Source organism: Scleropages formosus, chromosome 12, assembly GCF_900964775.1.
Source record: "Scleropages formosus chromosome 12, fSclFor1.1, whole genome shotgun sequence".
In the NCBI taxonomy this organism is placed as follows: Eukaryota; Metazoa; Chordata; class Actinopteri; order Osteoglossiformes; family Osteoglossidae; genus Scleropages; species Scleropages formosus.
Window position 1 is genome coordinate 2,998,407 of NC_041817.1, and position 22,042 is coordinate 3,020,448.

At 49.8% G+C, this 22,042-nt stretch overlaps 3 non-coding genes and 1 pseudogene across 3 annotated transcripts; 2 read left to right on the plus strand and 2 right to left on the minus strand.

Moving 5' to 3' along the window:
• Window positions 1-275: 275 nt before the first annotated feature.
• LOC114912058 (uncharacterized) lies at window positions 276-394 on the minus strand (annotated as a pseudogene).
• A 643-nt stretch (window positions 395-1,037) lies between these two features.
• Window positions 1,038-1,110, minus strand: trnak-uuu (transfer RNA lysine (anticodon UUU)). The gene has a single exon. It is a non-coding gene; the product is annotated as a tRNA-Lys (tRNA).
• A 15,003-nt stretch (window positions 1,111-16,113) lies between these two features.
• trnas-cga (transfer RNA serine (anticodon CGA)) lies at window positions 16,114-16,195 on the plus strand. Its single transcript has one exon. It is a non-coding gene; the product is annotated as a tRNA-Ser (tRNA).
• A 5,299-nt stretch (window positions 16,196-21,494) lies between these two features.
• On the plus strand, window positions 21,495-21,578 carry trnal-uag (transfer RNA leucine (anticodon UAG)). Its single transcript has one exon. It is a non-coding gene; the product is annotated as a tRNA-Leu (tRNA).
• Window positions 21,579-22,042: the final 464 nt, after the last annotated feature.

Consider the following 22,042-nt stretch of genomic DNA (forward strand, 5'->3'; position numbering starts at 1 on the left):
GTCAGAATCATTTTTTTCAGTGTTCCGAGATCGGGCGTATTCAGGGTGGTATGGCCGCAAACGAGCACGAGCGCCGTGTGCGCCCTACTTGTAGCTGCTGTACAATAATCGTGCTTCCAGGTGGGTGCCCCGACTTGGAGCCTGAAAAAGTGACGGGTGGCGGAGAGCGGTTTCTCGCGTGCGAAACAAAGCAGAGGGGAAAATAAAATAAAAATAAATAATGAAATCAGTTAATGATAAAGTTATTATTTAAAAAAAAAAAAAAAAAAAAAACATGCTCGCAGCACCTGGTATTGCCAGGCAGTCTCTCATCAAAGTACTAACCAGGCCCGACCCCGCTTAGTTTCTGAGCTCGGACGAGATCGGGCGTATTCAGGGTGGTATGGCTGTAAGCGAGCGCCGTGTGCACCCTACTTGTAGCTGCTGCTCGTGAAAGGCTCACGCAAGGAGCGCTCGAGCATGCGGCGCATGCTTGGGCTTTGGCCACACGAAGCGGAGCGCACTTTTGCCTCTCTCTTGTGAAAACTCACGAGAGTCCAATGAAAAGTGGTCATGACTATCAGTATCTACTGCGATCGATGTCACGTATTAAAATCACCCACCAAGCAGGACAAAAAGAGACTCAAGAGAAGAATAAACAGTTGTGAATAAACTCCTGGAGTCACAAAAGTGTTAAACACGGGGAATAATTAAAATCCAATGAAATCCTGCTACAGAAATGAAACATTGAAGAGTGACTGTTTCCAGACAATAATCATGCTTCCAGGTGGGAGCCCCGACTGGAGCCTGAAAAAGTGAGGGGTGACGGAGAGCGGTTCCTCAGGTGCGAAACAAAACAGAGCAAAAAATAAAATAAAAATAAAAAAGTTAATCAATAATAAAATTATAATTTAAAAAAAAAAAAAATCCTCACTGCTCTGGAGTTAGAGAGTGTATGGCTGCACCTTACACATCAGAACTTACATTGCTACTCAAAGGTGACACTACTGCATACACACTTCCAACCTTACAGAGCCTCAGATCAACACTGAACATTACACCTGGACAGGGACTTGAACCCTGGACCCTCAGATTAAAAGTCTGATGCTCTACCAACTGAGCTACCCAGGCCCTTAACATAATGGGGGCTGGGCGTGGTGGAAGGGCTCGTGTGATCTAGGGAACTCCAGACCTACATCGTCAGGAACACTACGCTCCTCGTAGGGTTTCCCAAGGCGAACAGGTCTGGAGTGAAGATCCAGACTAACACGATCCAAAAACCTCCATGGAAAAGGTAAACACGAGATCGTTTACCCTGCCCGGAATAGCGTCACCGGGACCTATCCCTGGAGCCAGGCCTGGGGGTAGTGTTCCTAGGCGAGCGCCTGGTGGCCGGGCAGCCCACGTACCCCGGCCGGGCTCAGCCCGAAAAGGCATCGTCGGGGGGCCATGTGGGCCCACCACCTGCAAGGTCCGGCATGGGGGTCCGGTGCAATGTATACCTGGCAGCGGGAGGCGGCGGGGTGGCGCATGGCGTCGTAGCCCCTCGCGACGGAAACTGGCTCTTGGTACGTGGAATGTCACCTCGCTTGGGGGGAAGGAGCCGGAACTGGTGCGGGAGGTTGAGAAATACCAACTGGATATAGTTGGGCTCACCTCCACTCACAGTGTTGGCTCTGGAACCAAACTCCTCGATAAGGGGTGGTCCCTCTCCTACTCAGGAGTTGCACGAGGCGAGAGGCGCCGGGTGGGCGTGGGGATACTCACAAGCCACCGGCTGGCTGCCATACAGTTGGAGTTTGCCCCGGTGGGCGAGCGGGTCGCCTCAATGCGACTTAGGGTCGCAGAGATGAAGACTTTGACTGTTGTGTGTGCACTTATGCACCAAACAGCAGCTCAGAGTATTCGGCCTTCTTGGAGAAGGTGGGTGGGGTTCTGGACAGGGCCCCTACCTACACACTCCATAGTCCTGCCGGGGGATGTCAGCGCTCACGTTAGCAATGACTGGAAAATCTGGCGGGGGAGGGTGATTGGGAAGAACGGCTTGCCCAATCTGAACCCGAATGGTGAAATGTTATTGGACTTCTGTGCTAGTCGTGGCTTGTCCATAACAAACACCATGTTCAAACGCAAGGATGCTCATAAGTGTACTTGGTACCAGAGCACCTTCCGGCCCTCACGCAGAATGCCCTCCTCCTGACCTCGGCCGCGCCTTGATGTGCTGCCAATGAAGACCACAAGCGGGTGCGGGGGGCAAGGCGCAAGCTCGGCGGAGTCAAACAGCCACGCTGAACGGGCTTAACTTGATGCCGAGTGTGCGGACGCGGCTCTCGCTCGGTGTGTTGCGAAGGCCGATTGACCCGCAGCAGTGGCCCCGGCACCCCGTACTCCCGAACTGCCTCGCGCGGAATTTCTCGGCGAACGCGGCCGTAGGCCTCCTCCAAGTCCACGGAACACGTGTAGACTGGATTGGCGAACTCCCGTGCCCCCTCAGTTATCGGCGGGAGGGTAAAAAGCTGCTCCGCTGCTCCACGGCCCGGACGGAGCCCGCTTTGCTCCTCTTCAACGTGAGGTTCAGCTGTCGGCCGGAGCCTCCTTTCCAGCACACTGGCATAGACTTTCCCCGGGAGGCCGAGAAGTGCGATACGCCGATAGCCGGAACACGCTCTCCCGTGCCCTTTCTGAGAGACGGCGACCACCAGCCCAGTTTGCCAATCCAAAGGCACCGTCCCCGATGTCCGTGCAACATTGCACGGGCGTGTCAGCCATGACAGGCCCCACAACATCCAGGGCTCTAAGCAGTTCCGGGAAAATCTCGTCCGCCCCACCCCGGTGCTTTGCCACTGTGGAGTTTTCCAACTACCTCAGCGACTTCCACCAGGGAACTGGACTCTGATATGGCGATAAGGATAGGAATGGGAATAGGAATAAGGATGGGGGGCTTAGGGTCAGAGAGAGGGTTGAGGAAAGGGATAGGGATAGGTGTAGGGTTAGGTTTATAGTTAGGGTGAGGGTTAGGGATAGGCATAAGGATAGGGACAGGTTTCGGGTTTGAGGTTGCGTTGAAAACAGTGACAGGGACAGGGATAGCCGCAAAGTGACCGTTTGTTCTGGGAAAGCGATTCGGATAGGGTTAGGGTTATGGATAAGGATATGGATCGGGCGGTCCACGAGGGTGGCCAGGGCTTCCACCAGGGCCCGGCGCTCTGCGAGCCGGACCGCTACGATCGCGTCCAGCGACTCCTGCTGCTGCAGCTTGCATCCATTGGAGAATGCGCTCCAGCTGGTCTCTGTCCGTCTCGCCGGCTCCCGGGTTTCGGCACGACCGCAACAGACGAGGCAGGTGACCACGGACGCGGTGCCCGTCTGCGAAGGGGTTTTGTTCAGTCACGGATCAGGGAGAAGGAAGGGGATGGAAAAGGGGGCGTAGGAGGAAACTGGCAGGATGGGCTTCGTGCGGATCAGGGGGGCTAGGGCCCTTGGGTCGGTCCGGGCGGCATCACCTCCGGGCTCGGGTTCGAATTCGCGCTCGTGCTCATCTGCGTGGATCCGCTCTCCTCCTCCGTCTCTCTCCCTCACTGCTGGGCACAGGGGAAGAAATAGGGAGTGCAATCAACCCCAGCTGCGAATGCCTCGTCCCCATCTCCGCCCCCTTCCCCGGCCGCCTCGGCGTGCTACATATGCATTTGTATGAAGGTGGTCAAAACAAACACAGGCAAGCGGAATTACATTTCGAGGTGGAATGCCTGAGTGAACGTGTAAGAAGTCTTTAGTCTAGATTTGAAGGCAGAAACAGACGGGGCATTTCTGACGGTAACTGGCAAAGTATTCCACGGTTCAGGCGCTCAGTAGCGAAAGGCACGACCTCCTACTGAGGTCTTATTGATCACAGGCACTTTAAGGTAACCTGCATCCAGTGAACAAAGGTATCATCCTGGGATATGAGAAGCAATAATCTCACAAAGGTATGCAGGAGCAATGCCATGTATTGCCATACAGGTCAAAAGTAGGATTTTATAATTAAGTCTAAATGCGACCGGGGCCAACGTAACGATTTAAGTAGCGGTGTCATACGGTCGTACTGCCTAGTTCTAGCGACAGCTCTTGCAGCAGCATTTTGTACCGACTGTAGCCTGGATACAGTATCGTATGGACAGCTCGATAATAAAGCATTACAGTAGTCCAGCCTGCTTGAAACAGAAGCACGAACCGGTTTCTCAGCATCCCAGCTGCATAGGAATCGCCGTAACTTAGCTATGTTTCTTAACTGAAGGAAGCACGACTTAGTCAAAGCACTTACATGAGATTCAAATGACAGCTTCCCAAATCCTTGACACAATCCGTACGCTTGAAGCTAATAGCATTTGTTGTAAAAGACTGGCGTGATTATGTCGAGAGTTTTGCCATCGCCTCCCACCGCAGGTACCTCTGTTTTACTGGCATTTAGAGATGTAGATTTTTTTTTTTTTTTTAACACATCCGTAATTTTATACTGGTGAAACAATTAGCTGAAGACACCACATGTGATGGATCATCAGGTTCAAACGATACATATAGCTGTGTGCCATCGGCATACGAACGGAAATTCACATTGTGCTTGCGAATAATGTCACCCAGTGGTAACAGATAGAGTGAGAGCAGTAATGGCCCCAACACAGAGCCCTGCGGCACACCATACTTGAACCATAGTTGAGATGAAGGGGGTGCAGTCAACAGATTTTAGTACAAAATTGCTCACGGTTGGCTAAATATGAGTCAAACCGCTTCAGAAGGGTGCCTCTTAGGCCAACCGGGTTTTCAAGTCTACTCAGTAGGATGCCATGGTCTGCGGCACTCGAGTCCGGCACTTACTTTCTTACTTATGCCTACAACCCCTCTTGGGGCATAGGCCGTCAACAAGGGCTCTCCAGGCATCTCTGTCCTGGGCCAGTTCTTCCAGTTTTCCCCAGGTGTGGCCCATCCTCTTGGCTTCTGCATCCAGGTGGCGTCGCCATGTGTTTTTTGGCCGGCCTCGAAAGGTTGCTATGATGATGCGTGGTCCATGGGCCTCCCATCCGGTGAGAGCTCTCTGGGCTGTCTTATTTAACACCAGAGCCACACCTTGGGTGTGGGGGGCGTTGTCTTCCTCGTGTCCTGAAAACAGCAGCATTTCTCCCGATGATAGCCTCTTCTGGCCTGAGCCAGTCCACCGTGACTCGCTGATTCCCAAGATTGCAAGTCTGTATGCCCTCATTTCTGCGGCCACCTGTGCCGCCTTTCCAGCTTCGTACATGGTCCTCACATTCTAGTGGGGACTGGGTCTAAAGGACAGGTAGTACCTTTCACAGAGCGAACTAGCACGGTAGTTTCCTCAACGTTTATTACGTCGAAGCTACCGAGACGGTGCGGACAACTAATGTTATCATACCCAGAAGAGCTTATGCTGGCTAAGAGCGAACTAGAGGGCACTATGGATTCGTGGATATTCTCTAATTTCTTATTGAAAAACAACATAAATTCATCATTAGTAATGGTTGCAGAATTGCACTGTTTATTATCTTTGCGTTTATCAGTTGAGTAAGCGATGGCATTAAACAGGAAGCGAGAGTTCTTCCGATTTTCATCAATTAACTTTGCATAGTATTCGGATCTGGCGTGAAAAAATGCTTTTTTTTTTTTTACTTATTAATTTATTCTTTTAAGACAAACGGACCAGGCTACGTAACAAACGTTTAGCTTAGTTGAGCGCCATCTACGCTGTAATTTACGACATTCTAACTTTATTGCATGAGTTGATTCGTTGAACCACGGTGAGTTTCTTACAGTTCGAATAAGTTTAGCTTTTGGTGGGGCTGCAGAGCCTTGGGCGAATATCTTTGCTCGTTCCAGAATATGAGCTTCTAATGTAATCAACAATTTTAGCAGTAGTGTTTTCGTCAGCATGCCGCACAATTTTGGTCTTACTGTGGTCGGACGGCACCGGCACGCATAGATCAAAAGTTAATAGGAAATGATCAGAAATAGTCTCGTTTCAAGGAATAACATTAACACGATGAACATGTGTGCCGTAGGTTATGACGGGATCGAGCGTATGGTTACGGGAACGAGTAGTACCGTTAACAACTTGAGTAAAGCCGACGGAGTTTAAGAGAGACTTAAAACTGTTAGCGAGAGTATCCGATGACGCGCCTATATGAACATTGAAATCACCCATCAAGATAATTTTGTCATGAGTGATGACTAAATCGGTGATAAAGTTACTGAATTCCTCGAGAAAGGAGGAGTACGGTCTAGGTGGACGGTAGAAAAAAGGAACAAAGGTATGTTGGGTGTTGACTTGAAATCTAGCTCTAGAACGTCAAACGAGGTAAAATTATCATGATTTCTCAGTGTTATCAGAATCAGCTTTATTGCCCAGTATGTTCACACACTGAGAGGGTTTGGGATTCCGCTAAGGGTGTCCCCTGGGCACCTCCCCTTTGGGGCTATACCAGGCACGGCCGACTGGGACAAGAGCCCAGGATCGGCCAAGGACCCATCGGAGAGGCGGCATCTCACCGCTGTCCCAGGTGCAACTGGGGATTCTTCAGCTTGAGCTGGAGAAGATTGCAAAGGACAGGTACACCCTACTCTCCCCCACAACCCTAGAAGGACAAGCAGGATGCAGCGCTGCAGGTTTAACAGCAGCATAGCAAACACAGCTCAGGTAGGACTCACAAGATCCTCATCAGGGAATCAAACCCCAGTCTCCTACATGAGAGGCAGGGATACACACCACTATACTAATGAGGAGGCAGCTGCAGGTGATTTTTCTATTTCTTGGTGCCACTCCAAAGCACTCCCTGGGAGCGCGTCAGCCTCCCCAAGCTGGGTGCTGGGTCAGGATGGCCGAGCGGTCTAAGGTGCTGCATTCAGGTTGTTGTCACGAACCACGTTGCAGCTTCTCAAGTTCGCAAATGACGAGACTGACTCCTGGGTTTCTAATAAAACGTTACATTTAATTAAAATACCAACAAACATCCGTCGCTCCACTTGTACACTCTGAGGCAGTACACTCTGAGCCAAACTCTTCTTCTCTACTTCTTTTTTCATTTACGCAAAAGACCAAGGAACGTAATTAACGTATGGACATCTAGTGGCAGTTCTATAAATCGCATTTCAAATTGTACAATTAAACTCAATGCCAATCATTTCATCAGCAATTACAAGTTGACAACCAAATACAAACAACACCTTTCCACACAACATCAACAACACCAGCTCAAACAATAAAAATACAACATCCTCCCCCCCCCCCCTTGAAGACCGTAACACCATCAAATTTCTAAAGGATATAAACGCTGAACAGGTCTTCTTAACACAGTCCCAGCTGAAAGATGCACAGTGCACAACCTCACACGTCCATCTCTGCCTGGGATCAGCTCCTTTATTATCCCAGTTTTCCAGATCTGTCGTGGCATTCGGTCATCTCCAACCAAGACCAGCTCTCCTTCCTTTAGCGGAGTAGGAGGGGATATCTTATTGGCATGTGCAGACTTCAAGTCTAACAGATACTCCGTTCTCCATCGCTTCCAGTACTCATTCAGAAGCTTCTGACGATATTTCCATCTTCGTGTGAGTTCCTCTTTGCCAACGTTGGTGGCTTGACTCTCAATGTGGAAAGACGTTGGTGGTAAAGAAGTAAGTCTTTTCCCAACAAGAAAATGTGCGGGTGTCAACGGCTGAGGCTCTTCCAACTCACTGTACACAAATGTGAGCGGCCTTGAATTGACTATCGCCTCCACCTCTGTCAACAACGAAGACAATTCTTCAAAACTCAGTGAAGCTCTCCCCATCACTCTTTTCAGGCTTGTTTTCACTGATCGGATTAACCGTTCCCAGAATCCACCCCACCAAGGTGCTCTTTCTGCAATGAACTTCCACCTGATGCCGTTTGAGGAAAAATATTCCAGAAGCTCAGGCTCTTTAATTGCCGCCCAGAGTTCTCTGAGATCATGATCAGCCCTTTTGAAGGTTTGAGCATTGTCTGAGCAGATGACTCTGCAGAGGCCACGCCTGGACACGAACCTTTTTTAGAGCCAGGAGGAATTTTTCTGTGGACAAGTCTGACACCAACAGGATACCTGCCCGGATCGAGGCCTGTTCTCCCGGAGGAGCTCAGGAGGAGACGCCGCGGGTGCAGAGCCGGTGCAAAGAGAAGAGCAAAGAGGAGGAGGTTTAAACCATCTGTCCCGTCGATCATCACCGGGAACGTGAGGTCTTTGGGAAATAAGATGGACGAGTTGTGGGCACTGATTCGGACCCAGAGGGAGTACCGGGACAGCAGCATTTTGTGCTTTACGGAGACATGGCTGCAACCGGACTTCCCGGAACACAGTGCCTCCATACCCGGCTTCAGGACAGTTCGGGCGGACAGAGACGTCAGGCTGAGCGGTAAGAAGAAGGGCGGTGGGATTGCAGTGTTTGTGAATGAACGGTGGTGCAATCCCGGACATATTACTGTGAAGGAACGTTTCTGCTCGCCGGACACCGAACTCCTAGCTTCGAGTATGCGTCCATATTATTTACCACGGGAGTTCTCCTCCGTCATACTGGTCGGGGTTTACATTCCACCATCAGCTGATGAGGCATCGGCATGTGACGCGGTACACACCACCATTGCTAGGCTACAGTCTCAGCACCCCGATGCTTTTGTGGCTGTTACTGGAGATTTTAATCATGTTAGATTGGACTCAATTCTTCCAACTTTTCATCAGTTTATTGATTGCACTACGTGGGAGAACAAAACATTGGATCTGTTCTATGCAAATGTTGAGGATGCATATACCGCCACTGCACTGCCCCCACTTGGTAGATCAGACCACAGTCTTATCCTTTTAACACCTCAGTATGTCCCTGCAGTTCAAAGGCAGCTTATTTCCACAAGGAATGTGAGGAGGTGGACTCAGGAGGCCAGTGAGGTCTTGCAGGACTGCTTTGAAACAACAGATTGGGATGTGCTCTGCAGACCACATGGGGACGACATCAATAACATCACTGACTGCATCACGGACTATATTAATTTCTGTGAGGACACTATCATTCCAACCCGGACAGTACGCTGTTTTCCTAATAACAAGCCTTGGATTACCAGTGACCTGAAGGGTTTGCTGAACCAAAAGAAGAGAGCCTTCAGGTCTGGTAACAAGGACGAGATGAGAAGGATACAGCGCCAACTGAAGGTGGCACTGAGGAAGTGTAAAGACTCTTATAGACAAAAGCTGGAGAATAAACTCCAGCTGAACAACGTGAAGGATGTGTGGAGGGGCATGAAGCAGATCACAGGATATAACATCAAAGATCGCCAGCAGGACGGCAGCCTGGACAGAGCCAATGAGCTGAATTTGTTCTTTAACAGGTTCAGCACTGGACCCCCTGCTGGCCCTCCCCACACCGGACCAGTCTTCACACCCTCTTTGTCACCCTCTTATGCCTTGCATCGTACCCACACCCACCCCCCCACAGTGCACGTCTGACCACAACCCCCCAACTCCAACCCCCATGAATGTGACCATTGGCCAGGTGAGAAGACAGCTGGAGAGACTCCATCAAGGCAAGGCTGCAGGCCCGGATCACATCAGCCCCCGGGTCCTGAGGTCCTGTGCAGCCCAGCTGTCTGGCATCCTGCAACACATCTTCAACCTGAGTCTGTTGCAGGAAAGGATTCCGGTGCTATGGAAGACATCTTGCTTAGTACCGGTGCCAAAGATAGCCATCCCATCTGGCCCCAGTGACTTCAGACCAGTTGCCCTAACGTCACATGTTATGAAGGTACTGGAGAGACTGGTGCTGAAGCAGCTGAGACCACAGGTAAAATCTAGTCTGGACCCTCTTCAGTTTGCCTATCGGCCTCATGTGGGTGTGGATGATGCCCTCGCCTATCTGCTGCATCGAGCTCATTCTCACTTGGATGGTAGTGGCAGCACTGTGAGGATCATGTTTTTTGACTTCTCCAGTGCCTTTAATACCATCCAACCTCTTTTGTTGAGTGAGAAGCTGCTGGGGATGGGTGTCAGTGCATCTACGGTCTCCTGGATCTCTGACTATCTGTCAGACAGGCCTCAGTTTGTACGGCTGGGGAGCTTCCTGTCTGATGTTTTGGTTAGCAGCACAGGAGCGCCACAGGGAACTGTTCTGTCACCATTCCTGTTCACTCTGTACACCTCTGATTTTCAGTATGATACTGAACTTCTGCCATTTGCAGAAGTTCTCTGATGACTCTGCAGTGGTGGGGTGTATCAGAGATGGACAGGAGTTGGAGTATAGGCACCTGGTGGATAACTTTGTGGAGTGGTGCAGCAGGAATCATCTACTCCTAAATGTCAGGAAGACCAAGGAGATGGTCGTCGACTTTAGGAAGACAAGAACTGCAGTCAGACCCATAAAGATTCTGGGGGAGGAGGTTGAGACTGTTCAGAAATACAAGTACTTAGGTGTCCACTTGAACAGCAGTCTGGACTGGAAGGACCACACTGATGCTGTGTACAAGAAGGGAATGAGCAGACTCTATTTTCTGAGAAAGCTCAGATCTTTCAATGTGTGCAGCAAGATGCTGGAGATCTTCTACCAGTCTGTTGTTGCGAGTGCCATCTACTTTGCCGTGGTCTGCTGGGGGAGCAGCATCAATGCCAGAGATGCAGGCAGGGTGAACAAGCTCATCCGTAAGGCCGGTATCATCATTGGACAGAACATGGAGACGTTTGAGTCAGTGAGGAATAGGAGGTCACTGAACAAACTGCTCTCCATCATGGACACTCCATCCCACCCACTTCACAGCACGCTGCAGAGACAGCGAAGCTCATTTTCTAAAAGACTCATTCAGCTCCGCTGCCGTAAAGAACGGTTCAGGAAATCATTCCTACCATTTGCAATAACTTTGTACAACAGCTCGCCTCTGTGTGACAGATGAACTATTCAGCACTATTGTTGGTTCATTTTGTTAATACTTCATAATGACTATATTACCGTTTTGTACAACTTGCACTTTACTGTTGCAGTACATACTGTTTTAATTTATTTATTTAATATACTTTTTATTCTTCCAACTGTATACATAATTGTACATACTTATATTTTTATCTTGTATTTTTAACTTGAATTTTTCCACTTGTTTTATGTTTTTTAAATATATTGCAAGTATTTATTTGACTTGTGTTCTGCTGCTGTAACATAATAATTTCCCTTGTGGGATCAATAAAGTATATCTATCTATCTATCTATCTATCTATCTATCTATCTATCTATCTATCTCTAAGTGTACCGCTCGTGTCACAGCACAAGTGAACAATGCAATGTATGCCTTTTCTACGGTGGTCTGAGTTTTCACATAAAGAGGGCCAGCAAATTCAATGCCTGTAATTTCAAATGGAGGCGCTTCAACAATCCTGTCCCTTGGTAGGGGTGCAGTCACCTGCTGAGCTGGGGTTGCTGTGAACCTTTTGCAGATCATGCAGGCAGATATGATCTTCCTTACCTTCCGTCTGGCACCTGGGATCCAGTATCTTTCTCTCAGCTGGACCAATGTGTCCCTGACCCCTGAATGCATTACCTTGTTGTGGCAACACATAACCAGCATGTCAGACAGTCAGTGGTTGGTAGGTAGCAGCCATGGATGCTGCTCTCTCTCACTCAGTCTTGACTGTTGCAACCTTCCTCCCACACATATTACTCCATACTCATCAAGGAAAGGGTTAAGGTCTCTGATTTTTGAGTCCCTGTGAGTATTCTGCCCTGTCTTCAATTCATTTATTTCTCTGGCAAACACCTTGCCTTGTGCCTCCTGAATCCACAATCTTTCAGCTTCTGACAGCTCCTCTGCTGTGAGGTCTCCTCGTTTCTTGTCTTGAGCACGACAATTATGGACAAATCGTCTGATCCAAGCAGTGACTCTTAAAACAGTGGTAAGCTTACTGAATGCTTCTAGCTGTAGTAGTGGTTCAGACTGAACTCACTTCAGTGTTGCTAAGCTGGACTGTCACTTGACATGGCTTCATCTCAGACTTCAATTCTTCCTCAGAACACCTTTCCGCTGTCGATTCTGGTTGTGTTGGTGACGTTAGGAAAGGCGGACCTGACCACCACAACCCATCTCCTTTCAGCTTGGATGCTGTCTGTCCTCTTGTGATAAGGTCTGCTGGGTTGAGCTTACCACAACAATGTGACCATGATTCTGGTGCTGTCAGTGACTGTATTTCTGTGACTCTGTTCGCAACGAACTGCTTCCATTTTTGTGCTGAGCCACGAATCCACTGAATAACTATCATGGAATCTGACCACAAACAAAGCTGGGATGGCATCATGTTCAGAATCTTTAGCAAGTTGCTCCCTACTCTAGCTCCAACTAAAGCTCCCATCAACTCCAAACGTGGTAGAGTTAGTTTCTTTATGGGAGCCACTCTCGATTTGGATGCAACAAAACTGGTGACAGTTCTTCCATCCTTAGTTCGTCCTTGGAGGTATGCAACTGCTCCATATGCCCTTTCACTGGCATCACTGAAGACATGAGGAAGTGGGGATTGCTCATTCTGCCAGTCGCTTACTCTGTATCACCTCGGAATGGCAATCTGATGCAGCTGTGGGAGCTCCATGCACCATTGTTGCCATTTATGACTGAGGTCTTCTGGCAGCTCCTCGTCCCATCCTAAGCCCCTTCGCCACATGTCTTGGAAAAGGCACTTAACTCGTATAGTGAATGGTGCCAGGAAACCTATGGGATCGAATATTCTAGCTGATGATTTTAGGACGCTTCTTTCCGTGTTACCCTGCTCCTTTAAGATGCTCATCAGTTGTCTAAGGTCAAAGACAAAATCATCACTATCCGGCCTCCACACCAACCCAAGCACCTTTAGCACGCAACCATGTGCTTCAGATTCTGGCATACATTCAAATGCACCATTCAGCCACTTAGCCTTCAGTTCTGCGGAATTCGTCGTCCACTTACACAAGTTCATGCTGGCTGTGGACAAGATCTCCTTTGCTCCTGATGTCAACATATAAGCCTCGTCGATATCCTCTGCGCTGGCAATCAGATCGTCTACATAAAGGCAGGTTTCTAGAATGTTAACAGCATGTGGATGGCTGTTTCTGTAACCTTGTAGATGATGCCGGATCGTGGCTGCCAGCAGGAATGGGCTTGAAGAAACCCCAAACACGACACGAGTCATCCTCATCTTGCGTGGCCTCGTGTTCTCAGTGTCAGGTGGTCCTGTTATCCATAAAAATCTTGAGGCATCTCTGTCTTTCGTTGCAATGGATATCTGTAGGAAAGCCCTTGTAATGTCTGCTGTGAATGCAACTGGATGCAGTCTAAATTTCACTAAAATGCTTGAAAGGTCTGGATTAAGGTTTGGACCGGTCAGTAAACAATCGTTAAGAGATGGACTGCCACGCTCATGAGAGGAGGCATCAAAGACCACTCTCAGTTTAGTTGTCATTTTGTCTTCTCTGATAACAGCATGATGGGGCAAGTAATACATCACATTGTCCTCCGTCACCTGTGAACAGTTGTCTTCTGGGACATCTTCACACACCCCCTGCTGTAGATAATCCTCAATGACATCATTGTATCTCTTGAACAATACTACACCTGTTTTCAGTTCCTTTGCAGTCCATCGAGTCTTTTCTGGGCAATTCTGAAATTGTCTGGGAGGTGTGGGGTATTTTGCTTCCACGGTAACCCTACCTCATATCGCCCTCTAATATATTTGACTGACTCCTCAAAGCTCTGTCTAGCTTCGCGGTCATCTGCGTAGTCCCCATCTCCCTGTGTTATGCCAAGGGAATCCAATTCCCAGAACATGCGCAGCTGCTTTGAGACTTCATTGCATTCACTTATTCCAGTGTTCATACAAGCAACCTCGCCCATATTTGAAGCAGAGACTGGTCCTTGTACTGCCCAGCCAAATATTGTTTCTACAGCTACTAGGGCTTCTGATATTCGCTCTACTCTTCCTGACAATATCCTCCAGTAGAAATCGGCGCCAATCAGTACGGATATTTCTGGCTCCTCCCTGCTATCGACTGAGACATCTGCTAGTGGTAGGCCCCTCTTCCCTAGCTGGTGTCGAATGTGTTCACCAGGCACCTTCATAATTGCAGTGCACACTTGCGGTGTCTCAGTGGCTTCAATCTCTATTTTCTGTTCCTTATTCCAGACATTCTCCAGCACTAATTTTACAACATTCCTCACAGCCGTTACCGGGTTCTCAGAGCCAAAGGTATGCAACTTTAGAGTCTCCCTCCTTTGAACTGGCAGACCCAAAATCTTTACCTGCTTCTCGTGGATGAAACTTCGTTGGCTCCCACCATCCATTAAACAGCGCACCGCCTTCCGTCCGCTGGGTCCTTCAGTCCATGCTCTCACTGTTTGCAACAGCACAGTGTTCTGGTCCTTCGTGTGTGTGTTTGCAGTACGGGGCATAACGGATGAAATTAGTGCATCTGTAGAACCTTCAGTGTCATTGGGGGCTTCTGCTTGTTTGGCCTTGTCACACAATGTAGCGTGGTGTCTTCTGCCACAAGCAGTGCATGACACACCCTTTGTTTTGCAAACCTTTGCGATGTGTCGTGCTCGTACGCAAATAAAACACCTCCCCATTTTCTTTAATTTCTCTTTTCGGGTGTTCACTGTGTCATCCGTGCACGCTTCTGATTTGTGGCTTGTGCTATCACAGAATATACAAGTAAGAGGTGCGGTCGAACTGCCTGTGTGGAGAGCTGCGGCTGTAGGCACATTTGCCCTTCTGACCCTTGTCTCGCTCCGTACATCTACTTTACAGTATTGCTTGTGAGAAGCCTGTACATCCTTGGTTATGGTTCCTGTGTTAGTCAAGTGCATCGCACGCTCCCTACTTTCAACCTCCCGTTGCAGAAAAGTAACAAGCTCAAGAACCTTCCATTCATGACCTGGACTCATTTTGCGGGTATACTCAAGGGCAAGATCATCTGGTATCATTTGAAGCAGTATGGGGCACAATAATCCTCCATAAGTGTCTGATACAACACCTAAGGATTCTAAACTTCTGATCTGTACCTCACACTCGTCATACAGTTGTCTTAATGCTTCAACGTCGGAAGATTTCTTTACTGGAGTCAATTTCAATAATTTGGACATGTGCGCACTCACCACAAGGTCCTTTCTTCCAAATCTTTCCTTCAGCATATCAACTGCTGTGTCATAATTGCTGTCGGATATCTTTAACCCTGCAACAGCTCGGGCAGCAGGTCCAGCGAGGTATGACTTCAAGTAAGCAAATTTCTCCGTTTTGCTTAATTCTCTGTTTTCATGGATAGCAGTTTCAAACTGATCCCAGAACTCTTGCCAGAGACATACTTCTCCGTTAAATTTACTTATAGACAGCTTCGGTAATTTCACCGATGATCTATTAGTTAATCTGTCTGTATGCGTACTCACATCACTTAGCCGGGCCGCCCTTACTCCCTCCGTCGCGTCAGTCTGACGTTCAATCAACCTGGCAGCACGGGTTTTCCACAGACTGATGTGGTCCTGATAGTCTGCGGTTTTCGCGACATCGGCATCTAGCTCGTCTATTGGTATTTCATCTTCTGTGTCTTTATCCAATTCGCGGAGATTCTCCTCCTTAATGGAGAGCATGGACAACAACTCTCTCAAACGGTCACAATTCACGTTGTCCTTACATGTTTCTTCTTCTAGAGACCGCAGCAGCTTCGTTGCGGATGCCTGCAAAACTCCGCGTTTATGTTTCAGCCTCTGTAGTAGGTCTGACATTTTCTCTTTCACCTTTTACTTCGCGGCTAGGTGCAACGAGCTATCCGTTTAGTTCGCCTCTTCCCGGGTTTCGGCACCAACGTATGGACATCTAGTGGCAGTTCTATAAATCGCATTTCAAATTGTACAATTAAACTCAATGCCAATCATTTCATCAGCAATTACAAGTTGACAACCAAATACAAACAACACCTTTCCACACAACATCAACAACACCAACTCAAACAATAAAAATACAACACAGGTCACAGTCTCCACTGGAGGCGTGGGTTCGAGTTCCACTTCTGACAGCTTTTCGGAAGGTCTGCAGCTAGCGCCCGGTGGCCGAGTCAACCGGCTTGGACCCTGAGGGTGGGGGAGCTTTTCAGGTAGTCGTGGCCGAGTGGTTAAGGCGATGGGCTCGAAATCCATCGGGGTCTCCCCGCGCAGGTTCGAGTCCTGCCGGCTACGCCCTGCACGCGGCCGGTTCCTGAGGTGCTCCGGTAAAGTCTGCTCTTCCTTCAAACACCCTCTACCTACCTGTGCTTTTATTTATTCATTTAATACGAAAAAGTACACGAGTGGCCGGGCGACGCGCAACCCTCCATACCGAGGGCAGACTTTGCGCTGGACTTGGTGGCGCACGGCTGTAACCTTCGCATTCGGGTGACTGAGGTTGCTGCGCTGCTTGAGTCGGGGGTTCTGGTATTTGCGTGCGCCATGGCCAACGGGAGTCCTGGTGACGGTCAGCGTCGACACGGTACTTCCTGGGGAGCCTCGGTGCACCGCGTCGTCGAGGGAGAGGTGAAACAACCCAGGCAGGTGAAAGCACCCCGTGCTGAGCGGTCTGCGCGTTGCAGCCTCCTGCTTTTCTGCCGCAAAGCGCTGTGGCGAAACAAACACCATGTTCGATCACAAGCATGCTCATCGTAAGGTTACTTGGTATCAGAGCTCGTCGGGCCAAAGGCCAGCGATCGACTTTGTAGTCGTTTCATCTGGCTTGAGGCCACGTGTTCTGGAAAACTCGGGTGAGTAATGGTTGGTGGTAATGATATTTGTTATCATCAGTCTGAGGTGTTAAGAGCCGCTTCATTTCTATGTGTAATAAGGCCAGAGGGAAATGTCATAATCTAATAGTGTCTGGTCCTTTACCCAAACTCTTCATGGGGGACATAGTGTACAGCAGACTGGTGTCCTTTAACAGGTGCTTGGAGACGTGGTGCCGCTCTAATCGCACATCGCTCGTTAGCAACGGGGACAATTTCTGGGAAAGGCCCAGGTTTTTCACACGTGATGGTGTACACCTCAACCGGAGGGGTTCGTTTGTTCTGTCCCAAAACTTAGCCTGCAAGCTGCAGGGCTGACTCAGCCATGGGTCATCTCCTTTAGCAGCTCTGCCTATTGATGGGTCTGTTACTCATTCTGGTCCCAGTGGTCATTTCTCATGCGATGGGGTTTCTTGTGCCTTGTCCAGTGAGGGCCTCAAAACTTCAAATGAAAGCGTTAAGTGCAGTCAAAGCATACAAACCGTTATAAGGCCACGGCGTTTAACTAGACTCCGTGATAGGAGCGCTGGCAGCAGAAACCAAAAATACGTTGAAACAGACATTCTCAGCTTACCACCGAGGCAAAACTGTAATATAAAATGCTGTCTGTTAAATATTCGTTCACTGACGAGTGAAGCTGTTCCAGTAAACGACAATATTAAGTTACAAATCTGATCTATTCTTTCTTACCGAAACCTGGCTCGGCAGGTCCGATGCAATTCTGCTCTGGACAGATATGATTATTTCCATAAACATCATTCTGTACAGTCGTGGAGGTGGCGCACTTTGCAGTACACACACACACACATTTTCAGAACCGCTTGTTCCTTACAGGGAACCGGAGCCTACCCGGTAACACAGGAGCATAAGGCCAGAGGGGGAAGGGGACACACCCAGGACAGGACACCAGTCCGCCACAAGGCAGCCCAAGCAGGACTCAAACCCCAAACCCACCGGAGAGCAGGACTGCGGTCCAACCCACTGCGCCACTGCGCCACCGCACCCCCGTCCCCTTTGCAATAGTAGATTACAAATAACACTGAGAAATCGTAATAATTTTACCTTGTCTGAAGTTCTAGAGCTAGATTTCAAGTCAAAACCCAACATACCGTAACTTTATCATCGATTTAGTTACTACTCATGACAAAATTATCTTGATGGGTGATTTCAATGTTCATATAGGCGCGTCATCGGATACTCTCGCTAACAGTTTTAAGCCTCTCTTAAACTCTGTCGGCTTTACTCAAGTTGTTAACGGTCCTACTCGTTCCTGTAACCATACGCTCGATCCCGTCATAACCTACGGCATACATGTTCATCGTGTTAATGTTATTCCTTGAAACGAGACTATTTCTGATCATTTCCTATTAACCTCTGAGCTATATGTGCCGGTGCCGTCCGATCACAGTAAGACCGAAATCGTGCGGCATACTGACGAAAGTACTACTGCTAAAATTGTTGATTACATTAGAAGCTCTCATTTTGGAATGAGCATAGATATTGATTAAAAGGCTTTTGATTATAATTCAGTGGTAAAATTCGCCCAAGGCTCTGCGGCTCCACCAAAAGCTAAACTTATTCGAACTGTAATAAACTCATCGCGGTTCAACGAATCAACTCGTGCAATAAAGTTAGAATGTCGTAAATTAGAGCGTAAATGGCATTCAACTAAACTAAAAGTTTATTACGTAGCCTGGTCCGATTGTCTGAAAAAAGTAGACATATGAAAAGGATTCGACATCTCAAAATGCCAGTAAAACAGAGGTACTCGTGGTTTGGTGGGTGGCGATGGCAAAACTCTCGACATAATCACGCCAGTCTTTACATGGCACTGGCACGAGGCGACATGTGTATTGCTTCTCCTCGCAGACTTGTTAGTTTAGTGTGTATTCTTCTGTTTGTGTCACTGTTCTTCCAGCCAGTTTATTCTCTTATTACTTATGACCGCCAAACACTTCAGCAAATACGTGAAACGATGCGATTAGATGCAATTCTTAGTGTTAGAGAGCCGAACTCGCTACCTTCGCTCTGCCGCGAACAACATCATGACCGCGTCCCACCTGAGACGACACAGAAGACGCGATCTCGGAAACGGGGTCGCAGGGCCGGCGTACAGGTGTGAGCGAAACGCCGTGGGCTACGACCTCCGATGCCCAGCATTTTCCTGTCCAACGTTCAGTCTCTGGACAACAAATTGGACGATCTCAGAGGGTGACTTAAATTCTGAAGAGGTTTACGGAACTGCTGTGTTTTCTGCTTTATGGAGACGTGGCTCACCGCCAGCACACTGGACCACGCGGTCCAGCCCGAGGGCTTCTCAACTTACCACGCAGAATCCAAACATTAACGGATTATGAACCACAAAGGCGGCCATTGACAGGTGCCGCTGCGTCTCTCCCGGACGAACGGAATGCGCTTTATGGCCGCTTCGAGTTCGAGAACACAGACCCCCCACTGCGCATCCCCACAGTACATGATAACGCCAGTCTCACCGTCTCTGTGGCACAGGTGAGAAGAACTTTTAGCCGAGTCAACATCCGCAAAGCTGCTGGACCGGACGGAATTTCAGGGCGAGTTTTAAAAACGTGCAGTGAGCAACTGGCTACTGTCTTCACGGACATATTTAACACCTCCTTAAAAAGCTCAACTGTACCCACTTGTTTCAAAAGCACCACCATCACCCCCGTTCCTAAGAAGAACAAAGTGAGCTGCCTTAATGACTATTGCCCAGTGTCACTGACCCCCATTGCAATGAAATGCTTTGAGAGGCTGGTGCTGTGACACATTAAGGACACCGTCCCAGACACTTTGGACCCACTGCAGTTTGTCTACCGCCACAACAGATCCACTGAAGACACGATATCACACACACTTCACACCATTCTGTCTCACCTGGATAATAAAAACTGCTATGCAAGGCTATTGTTTGTAGATTATAGCTCAGCATTTAACACTGTCATCCCAACCAAGCTGATCCAGAAACTACTAGGGCTGGGGTTGAGTGCTGCATTGTGCAATTGGATCCTGGATTTCCTCACCAACAGACCCCAGCGTGTGCGGATTGGCAGTAATACCTCCTCCCCACTGATCCTCAACACTGGCACTCCACAGAGAAGTGTCCTGAGCCCAGTGCTATACTCCCTGTTCACACATGACTGTGTGGCCATTCACAGCTCCAACACCATCATAAAGTTTGCTGACGATGTCCACCATAGTCCTCACCACTTTCAGCAGGTGTGCTGTGGAGTCCATCCTCACAGGGTGTATTACATCCTGGGGTGGCAGCTGCTCCATACAGGACAAGAAAGCCAGGGTGCTGGAAAGGAGGCTCTGACCGATAGCTGAACCTCACGTTGAAGAGGGGCAATGCGGGCTCCGTCCGGGCCGTGGAGCAGCGGAGCAGCTTTTTACTCTCTCGCCGATAACTGAGGGGGCACGGGAGTTCGCCAATCCAGTCTACACGTGTTCCGTGGACTTGGAGGAGGCCTACGGCCGCGTTCGCCGAGAAATTCCGCGGGAGGCGCTTCGGGAGTACGGGGTGCCAGGGCCACTGCTGCGGGCCAATCGGCCTCCGTAACACACCGAGCGAGAGCCGCGTCCGCACACTCGGCATCAAGTCAAGCCCGTTCAGCGTGGCTGTTGGACTCCGCCGAGCTTGCGACTTGCCCCCGCTCCCGCTTGGGGTCTTCATGGGCAGCACATCAAAGCGCGGCCGAGGTCAGGAGGAGGGCATTCTGCGTGAGGGCCGGAAGGTGATCCCTCCGCTTTTTGCGGATGACGTCGTCTTTTCGGCGTTGTCACACGGAGGCCTCCAGCACGCGCTGGAACGGTGTGCAGCCGAGCATGACGCGGTCGGTATGAGGATTGGCACCTCCAAGTCCGAGTCCATGCCTCTCTCACGGAAAAGGATGGCAATGCCCCCCTTCAGGTGAGGGGAGAAAATTTGCCCCAGGTGGAGGAATTTCAGCGTCTTGGGGTCTTATTCAGGAGCGAGGGTGAGAAGGGAGCGCGAGCCCGACCGCAGAGCGGGAGCGGCGGCAGCAGTAACACGGTCCCCGTACCGGGCTGTAGTGGTGAACGGGGAGCTGAGCGGTAAGGCAAAGCTCTCTATTCACCGGTCGGCCGGCCTACGTCCCTAGCCTCACCTGTTCTCATGAACTCTGGGTAATGGGCGAAAAGAATAAGATCACGGGTACAAGCGACTGAAATAACTCGTCCACGTTAAGAGGAGCCAGTTGAGGTGGTTCGGGAGTCCGCTAAGGGTGTCCTCTGGGCGCCTCCCCTTCGGGGCTATGCCGGACACGGCCGACTGGGACGAGAGCCCGGGGTCGGCCCAGGACCCGGCGGAGAGATTGCGTCTCACTGCTGTCCTGGGAGTGGCCGGGGATCCCCTGGCTTGAGCTGAAGGAACTTGCAAGGGACAGGCATGTCTACTCTCCCCTGCTCTCCTTATTGCCACCACAACCCTAGAAAAACGAGCACACAAGGAAACGGGCAGATGCATCACACCACCGCAGGCTTAACAGCGGCATAGCAAACACGGGGGGGGGGGAGGGACTTGCGAGCTCAAACCCCAGTCTCCCGCATGACAAGCGGGGACACTCGCCACTAAGTTAACGAGGAGGCGGCTGCAGGTGGCCCTTCTCTTTCTCGGTGCCACTCGAAAGCACTCCCTGGGAGCGCGTCAGCCTCCCCAAGCCACGTGACAAGTGGCACTCTGCTGAGTCAGGATGGCCGAGTGGTCTAAGGCGCTGCGTTTAGGTCGCAGTCTCCCCCTGGAGGCGTGGGTTCGAGTCCCACTTCTGGCAGCTTTTCAGATGGTCTTTGGCCACCTCATTTATTACGAAAAAGTATACTGGTCAAGTTATTTGTAATCTTGAGGTATGTTGTTACAATTTCATTTTGTTTTTTTTTTTAAAATCACCCTACCACACGCGGAAAAAGACATTTCATTGCAGTAACCACTGCTGAATGCTCTTTTGTTGTGCATTTGGTGACAAAACCTTTGACTGACTGACTGACTGACTGACTGACTGACAACTGTGCTTAGGTGTTGGGGAAGGCCACGTTGCCTCCTGCACTGCCCGGAGGTCGGTGACTCGAGTCGTTCCGCTACGTGCGCCATCTTCTTTTGACCAGGCAACAGGCCGCAAGCACAACGGGGCATTGCGCGGGAGAGGAACGAACCCCTGCCGAGGCAGCGTCACTGCGCCGTCTCTGTTGCAGAGTGGCCTGGTTGACTGGAGTGAAGGGGTGCGCTTCCTTCAGGAGT